Genomic DNA, 9,137 nt, shown 5'->3' on the forward strand with positions numbered 1-9,137 from the left:
TATGGTATTGCAATAGGATCAAGTTTTTTTTTGAACCTTACATTAAGATCAAGTTAGCAGCCTAACTGAACTATCCTATGGCGTTGACCGGATTGATTTGCTCCCAAAATGTGAATCTTTAGTTTTTTTTTTTTACATTTCACTAGACTCTTAGGACATGATGAATAATTAATAAAATAGTGATTATTACACATTGGTGATTTTTAATTAGTGGCTAGTAGACTTTTTTGTTTTAAACTAAATATTTATTAATAGGAATTCAGTGCAGGATTGCCCTATGAAGACTCTAGTTTCTCGCGAGAATAAGAACTCAAATGCTCATGGATGAGTACTTAAACCAATGCGGTTGGCTTGTATCCACTCCCTTGACCAAGTGACATAGTATTACGTCTTAAAATAAACATATACAATATGTAAGTGCTCTCTATTACTTAGGGACAGAAAGAATGTGTGCATTTTGGTTTATGCATGTGAAATTTGGGGTATTTTTGAACTTTTTGGCTGAAGGCGAAGAGATCATGATTTCTCTCTACTAGGTGATTCAGGGCTAGGATCATCGAGGAGAGTGCAATAAATTTCGACATCATTTCTGCTAATATCAAAGATTTTGATACAATTGTTAATATGCTATAAACAAGATGCAAGAGTCATTGAATCAATTAGAATCACAACAAACTATTACACGATCAATTCAAACATATAGACTTTGAATTCAAAATAGGATTTGAATATTTCATTTCAAATACAATTCATTATTTTTTGAAGGAAGAAATATAACTCAATATTACAAGTACACCTAAACAGAGAGAAAACCCTAAACTAATAGTACGTGATATTCTTTATTACAAGGATATTTTTACATGATTTGTTTCAAGTTAAAAAAATGAAGATACAAATTACAAAAGAAAGAGAAAACCTAAACTAATTTTTATTTTGATCTTCTTTATGTACATACCTGCAAAACAGTACAATCTTAGATGAATAACTGAACACGAATAAAATGTGATTGTCGTTTCACTTGGGACATGTTTTAGCTCCTTGTTGGACCCATATCCGCATAAAAAATTAAATAATATTTCACCAAAACAATATAATTAAGATGTCCCCGACACACAAACCTTGCTACCAATAAACAATCTGAAAAGTAATTTTTTTATTGTAAATGTCTAACTCTCTCGTATGTAGAAACATTTATTCTGCCAAGACTTTGCTAGGTAAATGAAAAAAAAAATAGCATCAACTGACCGGGTAAGAGATAACAACTTTAGAGTTTTCCAAAATTATTTGGTTTTTCTTTAAATGGAGGTTGAAACCCCCTGGCCCACACATCATATTTTTTCAAATTATTCAAAAAAAAAACTTAGAGAGTAATACATCAATCAACTCGAAGCCACCTTTCTGAAGACAACTGCCTCTAAAGCTACAAACTTTATGAAGAGGATGGCCATGATCGGGCCGTGCACCCTCACCTCACACGGCATAATTTCAGCATGCACTTGGAAAGGCTGGGGGATTGAGGCTGGTTTACGCTGGTGTCGCCTAGTCAGAGGTGCGCGGGGCCTTTTTTTATTCTGCTAAATTTCTTAATTGGTCGTGTTTATTTGGATTCCATCAATTTGTCATATCTTATTTGCTGAATTAATAGAATTGTATGCTTCTCCCGAAAAGCAATTGTGTGACTTATACGGCTTAATGGATCAGACGATTCAGACTAAAGATCCCTGCTTGTAGATTTCCCTTTCTTCTTGGGAAATCTTCTTTTATAGTTTGCCTTGTCCACGCGCGAAATGGACCTACATAGATCGATCGTGATAAGTGAAGCTTCCTAGCCGATCCGTGAGCGAATCGGAGCAAGAAATGACAGCACCGTTCGTTGGTACCAGAGATGCTGACATGGGGCAGCTACCAGACCAGTTCTCGCTACTAGCTAGTCTTCTTTTCTAGCTCGAGGTTGCCACTAAAACTGGAACATGATCCTACACAGGAGCCGATGCCTTTTATGTACGGGTGCGCACAGTCAAGAAATGAATGATGGATTGATGACTGTGTCTGGCTATCTATAGCTACGGCCAGCGATCTCCTCGGAGAAAAAGGATAAACTATATAGCCAGTGATGTGTGATGACTGATGAAGCTCAGCTAACCCGGAGCGGATACGGTCTCATCGCCATCAGATGAACCGTGCCCGGAAGAACCACTGCGTTTGGCCATTGTCAACAAAAGCTCGATGTTGTACTTGAAGGCTCTTGCTCGAGCTAAAGCTCAAGCCAAAATTTCTTCGTCGAGTGCGACTCGTACTAGATCATCATCCCTTTTAGGCCTGATTGATTGATCCCCACACGACCTCGCAATCTGGAGACTAAAAGATCACCAAAAGTTGGGTACACGGTATATCTACCATGTCACAAAACCAATGCAGACCATGAATGATAAAGTGAACCACAAGTATACCAATTACATCTAGTTTGTGTTCCAACAAGATGTCTCGAGACATCAAGGATGCACACATCCAAGAAAAAAAAGATCATGTTACGGTGATGAAACACCCACAACAACAGACCACAACAACAACACTCTAACCACCACTGAAGACAACAATCAGACTACATAAGATATTCTCTGAAAGCGACGCCTTCAAGAAAAAAATGCACAAACATGATTAAAAATTTTGGGTTTTCACACTAGAGTGTCCGATTTCACAAAATAATGCCTTCACGAAGTCCATTACCAGGTACAACCTGTAAACGCTGGACGTTGAGTTTTCATCCTAGAAAACGTGACTTGGTACTTGAGGGAGCACCACCAAAAATGCAGCCCTCTTGTGTTGCCACCCCCCTTGCCAAAGCTGTTGTTGCTAGTCTTCACTGCAACCAAAATACATGAAGATCATGTGTAGCATAATCTTCACTACTGTTATAAATCGAGATGCACAATAAACGAAGAACGAAAGGTAAAACACTGCAGGGGGACACGAGATTTTAACGTGGAAAACCCTTGCAACACACAAGGGAAAAACCACGGGCGCCAGCCAGCAAAACTTCACTATTTTGGTGATGTTTACAAACGCCGTGGGTGTACAATGATGCGATGAAACCCTAGCGGCGGCTTACAGGGAAAATATATAGACGGTGGCAACGATCCGAACCGCGGGGGGCTTCACCCCCCGCACCCCCCAGGTGCACTTGCTGGGCCTCGGTGTGGGCTAACTTCAGACTCGCTTCGCTCGGCCCAAGCCTACCGGCGACGGGCCTCACTCCGCTCGTCAGAAGTTAGCCTTTTCTTGGAATTTGGATCACAATATAACAAACTCCACCTTGAGACAAATTCCTTGTAGCATGAACTTCAACAATCACCTGAATCATCAAAGAAAACACTTGCTGGCGCCAATAGCCACTTGGGCTAAACAGTTATACCAACCAAGCTTGAGCAAAGCTCAAACTTGGACACGAGGACGAGCTTAGTCATCATATCAGCGAGGATTATCATGAGTACTAATCTTGCATACCTTCACTTTACCTTTTGCAACCACATCTCCGATTGCGTGGTACTTAATATCAATGTGCTTTGTCCTCTCATGGAACATCTGATCTTTAGTAAGATAAATAGCACTTTGACTGTCACTCGAACAACTTAATGCAAGAATTATCTCCACAAAGCTCGGCATATAAACCTTTCGACCAAACAGCCTCTTTACCGCCTCGGCAATAGCCATGTACTCAGCCTCGGTAGTAGATTGTGCAACAACATCCCGCAAAGTAGCCTTCCAGCTAACGACACATCCACCAACAGTAAACACATAACCTATGAGGGACCTTCTCTTATCCAAATCGCCGACATAATCTGAATCCACGTATCCGGCGAGCCCCTCACCAATCTCGCCAAACCTCAAGCAAGCTTTTGATGTGCCGCGAAGGTACCTGAAAATCCACCGAACAGACTTTCCAATGTTCTTTACCAGGATTAGCCATGTATCGACCGACCAAACTCATAGCATATGACAGATCAGGACGTGAACAAACCATGGCATACATCAAGGAACCAACGAGCACTAGAATAGGGAACTCGAGACATGTACTCAATATCATCTTCGAGCTAGGACATTGCATAGCCGACAACTTGAAATGAGAAGCAATAGGAGTAGTAGCTGACTTTGCATCATGCATATTAAAACGATGAAGAACTTTCTCAATGTACTTTTCACGACTAAGAAACAACAAACTAGACTTTCTGTCCCTTTTAATTTCCATGCCTAGTATTTTCTTAGCGGGACCAAGATCCTTCATCTCAAACTCACTACTTAATTGATTCTTTAAAATAGTGATCTCTTTCATGCTCTTGGCAGCAATTAACATATCATCAACATATAGCAGCAAATAAATAGGTGATCCATTAACAAACTTGATATACACACAACTATCATGCCGAGATCTCTCAAAACCATGTGTAAGCATAAATGAATCAAACCTCTTATACCATCTGTCGTGGCGGCTGTTTCAGACCATAAAGGGACCTCTTTAATTTGCAAACAAGATCCTCCTTACCGAGGCACAACATAACCTTCAGGTTGGTCCATATATATCTCCTCCTCCAACTCACCATGCGAAAAGCAGTCTTTACATCTAGCTGCTCAAGCTCAAGATCATGCATAGCAACAATACCAAAGAAAGCACGAATAGAACTATGCTTCACAATCGGGGAGAATACATCATTATAATCAACACCTGGAATTTGACTGAAACCTTTTGCTACTAACCTTGCCTTAAACCGTGGAGGCTCATTAGGAGACAAACCTTCCTTTCTTTTAAATATCCACTTGTAGTGGACAGCCTTCTTTTGTTTAGGCAAGTGCACAACATCCTATGTGCCATTCTTCTCAAGTGATTGCATCTCTTCTTGCATCGCACCTACCCACTTCTCTTTATCAACCGAAGCAATGGCTTCAGTATATGTAGCTGGTTCAATATCATGCTCCACCTGTTCAGCACAACTCAAAGCATAATTGACAATATCACATTCTTGAATTAATCGGGTAGGAGGTGCAATATTTCTCCTAGGGCGGTCAGCAGCAATAGACCATCCTTGTCGCTGAACAAAAAAGTGGTGAAGGTGGAACTTCATTATCATCATTGTTGGTTTCAGGAACCACATTTTCATTCTCCTTTGCGTGCTCCACCTGCACGCCAATTCTGTGCTGCTCATCATCAGAAACATCAGGAGAGTCAATAGCATCAGAAATATCAGTAGACGGACCATCATTAAACATAACCGCCTCATTAAAAACGACATTCCTGCTCAACACAATTTTCTTAGTTTCAGGATTCCATAATCTATATGCCTTAACTCCTGAACCATAACCAAGGAAGATGCACTTAACAGCCCTTGGCTCCAGCTTTCCATTATCAACATGAGAGTAAGCAGTGCAACCAAAAACTCTCAAATCTGAATAATCAGTAGGCGAACCAGACCATACCTCAATTGGAGTTTTCTTATCAAGTGGAACAGAAGGTGACCTGTTGATGAGATAACATGCGGTGGAGGCTGCTTCAGCCAAAAACTTCTATGCATCTTTGCATTAGACAACATGCGACGAGCCCTCGAAATAATGGTCCTGTTCATGCGTTCGACCACGCCATTACGTTGAGGGGTGTACGGAATGGTATGATGTCTTACCATCCCATCATTGCTTGCAAAACTCATCAAATTCATTTGAACAAAATTCCATACCATTGTCGGTACGGAGTATCTTAACCTTCTTTTCAGTTTGGGTTTCTACCATAACTTTCCACTTCTTAAAAGCATTAAAAACATCAGATTTATGTTTCAGGAAATATGGCCACACTTTCCTTGAGTAATCATCAATAATAGTAAGCATGTAATTAGCACCACCATTAGAAGTTCTACGGGACGGACCCCAAACATCAGCGTGTACATAATCTAAAATGCCTTTGGTGGTATGAACGGAAGCATTAAATTTTACTCTTTTATGCTTACCAAAGATGCGAGTGCTCACGAGAACTCAAGCTTACCAAAATCGCAGCCATCAATTAGCTCTCTCTTTGTCAATTCTGCCATGCCAAGCTCACTCATATGTCCAAGACGCTTATGCCAAAGGTTAGTCTTACTAGATTCATCGAGAACTAACGGCAGCGAGCAATACCGGGCAAAGTGCTACCTCTAAGGACATATAATTTCGCAGAATTCATATCACCAATCATAATAATGAGAGAACCTGATGATACCTTCAAAAGTTTGTTCCCACCTTTGTACTTGTACCCGTTACAATCAAGGGTACTCAACGAGATCAAATTCCTCGCCATGGAGGGTATGTGTTTCACTCCTGTCAACGTGCGTGTCATCCCATCATGGGTCTTGATCTGAACAGAACCAATGCCAACAATACTGCACTGGTTGTCATTCCCCACACGCACAAAATCTCCACTCTGCACTGAGACTCATAAGAACTGAACCAATCTTTGTTACAGCAAATATGAAACGAACATGCAGTATCAAGAATCCATTCATCATCACGTGAAACACATGCAACCAAGACAGCTAAGCAATCTCCATCAGAACTATCACTACCATCATTACGAGCTACAACAGCAGCCTCACCCTTACCGGTGACAACGGCAGCCTTACCATTACCATCATTATTTTTCGGTTGGTAAGTTCCGTTCCTTTTCTCCTTGTTCTGCAGCTTCCAACAATCATCAATATTGTGGTTAGATTTCTTACAATACTGCAGAACTTGTCACGTCCTTTGGACTTTGAGCGACCTCTCGTTGCCCTTGCTCTTATCTCTCGTTGCTTGTGGTAGTAGTTATCTCGCTGCTCAGGCCTGCCACGGACCTCTAATGCCTCCGCCTTGGAGGACGAACTTTCAGCCTGCACCATAGATTTCATTTTCTCCTTTTGTTGGAGAGCATCATAAACTTCCGCGAGAGTTAGTTTGTCACGGCTCAATAATATGGTGTCACGAAAATTACTGAAAGAATTAGGCAGCGAGCATAAAAGAAGAAGACCTAAATCCTCATCCTCATACTTAACTTCTATAGACTGCAAATCAGAAACAATCTCTTTTCAGGAAGATATGTGATTCATTACCGAACCTCCCTCTTGCAACTTATGCGAGAACAGCTTCATCTTCACGTGCAATCTGCCCGTGAGATCCTTGGACAAACAGATCTCCTCTAGTTTGACCCATAACTCGGCGGTGGTTTTCTCCTGCAACACTTCCTGCAGAATATTATTGGACGAGATGGAGTTGAATCAACGATAAAGCCTTACGGTCTTTCCGCTTCTCCGCATCGGTCCAGGTATCCTTTGCTTTCTCGCCGAAAGCATCGATCGCTTCATCCGGATCCGAAGATTGGGCGAGAATCGCCCTCATCTTCACTTGCCACAAAGCAAATCTCGTGGTGTAGTCCAGCTGCGGTAGATCGAACTTCAGTGACGACATCTCGTAAACCCTAGATCCAAAGAACACGGGCTCTGATACCAGGTGCACTTGCTGGGCCTCGGTGTGGGCTAACTTCAGACTCGCTTCGCTTGGGCCAAGCCTACCGGCGACGGGCCTCACTCCGCTCGTCAGAAGTTAGCCTTTTCTTGGAATTTGGATCACAATATAACAACTACAACCAAAATATCTCTCCGCTATAACTTCATAACTCCCAATCATGGCCACCATGAGTTTCTCCACCTTTGCCAATATCATGGAAATCTTTACTTACACGTGTTCCATGGCACCAACAAGAGAGTGAAGCTTCGCGCCACGTCCCCATGAAGCCGCGTTGGCTGAAGGTAGGGGTGCACACAAACTGGATCAATTCCAATCTAGATATCCCTTCCAGTGTTGAACAGACGGATCACTCTCGAATGAAATCCCCACGGGATGCGTATTCCCAGCCACAACAGCCAAAGTTGCCAGGGAATGCAAGCACATACAAGAGTGGCACATAGTCTGATGGGCCTAGATCGGTCCTAGAAACAGCCCTTGTCACCGCCTTTGTAACATTGTTGCTTCCCTAATCTCGGATGCCTCCTGAGCGTCGCCATCGTCCCGATCCGCCCAATGCGTGCAACAGCAATGACTTATAGTCCCAGATCAGGCCCAGCCTACACCGCCTTCGCCCACAAGCCGAAGAGCCGCCAAGGGTTGACACCTCGCGCGCTCCGCTAGAGCCCAGCATCGCCGCATCGTCTTCCACATCTTCTCCCTCGCAGACCTCGAGCGTGCACCCAATGTTGTGCTCCTCCGTCCTGAAACGCAGCAGATGTGCGCCTCCCCTGTACTCAGCCTCTCGTGGGACGAACGCCGCCAGCGCCGATGACGGTATCAGCTAGAGGAGTCGCTCGAGCGTTAATTTCTAGCTGAAAGGCTTTCTACATCCGCTTCCCCAGTCCCGCTAATCCAGAAGATGGAGTGGCTTCTGGATTAGCGGGTGAGTGACCCGAGAGCGGTTTTCCTAAGGTGAGCAGTTTTCACTCAGGTCCATATTAGGGATCACTGATTTAATACAACTTTATACAAAACCAACGACGACTAATATGAAATGGAAGGAGTTGCATTTCCCCCAATAAATAATACTCCCTCCGTTCCTAGATATAGGGTGTATAGTTTTTGGCATGAAAATTAAGAAACGCACATTGACAACAAGTTACACGAGTTTTGGGGAAGATTACCCATAAATTATTGCTTTGAAAAAATAGAAGAATTTGCATGAGCTAAAAAATGCAATCAAATCCGTAAAGAAAATGTCCAAATGAGTGGTTCTACACATTACAACTTATATTTTGGAGCTTTTTCACCTTATATCATGAAACGGAGGGAGTATTTCGTTGAGTTGCAGAATTCGTACGAACGTGAACAGATAGGCCTTTGTTTAGATTTCCAAGCTGTACGGAGACTTTTGGGAACACACAGGTTGGTTTGATCGGATCCTGACCAACATGTGAAAAGGCATCAAGAGTACTTAAAAAATAAATTAAAATGGGAACTGATCAACTGAACATGGCATGCTTGCACCTAGCAAGCCAGCAAGGGAAGGAAGCAAAGTGCAGTGGTGGTTGAACTGGTTTCCACATCGGGGGTGTGGGACTTTCTTGCCCGCGCTCGGAGGACAGAGGACCAGGGAACCA

Source organism: Lolium rigidum, chromosome 2 (genome assembly GCF_022539505.1).
Source record: "Lolium rigidum isolate FL_2022 chromosome 2, APGP_CSIRO_Lrig_0.1, whole genome shotgun sequence".
NCBI lineage: Eukaryota > Viridiplantae > Streptophyta > Magnoliopsida > Poales > Poaceae > Lolium > Lolium rigidum.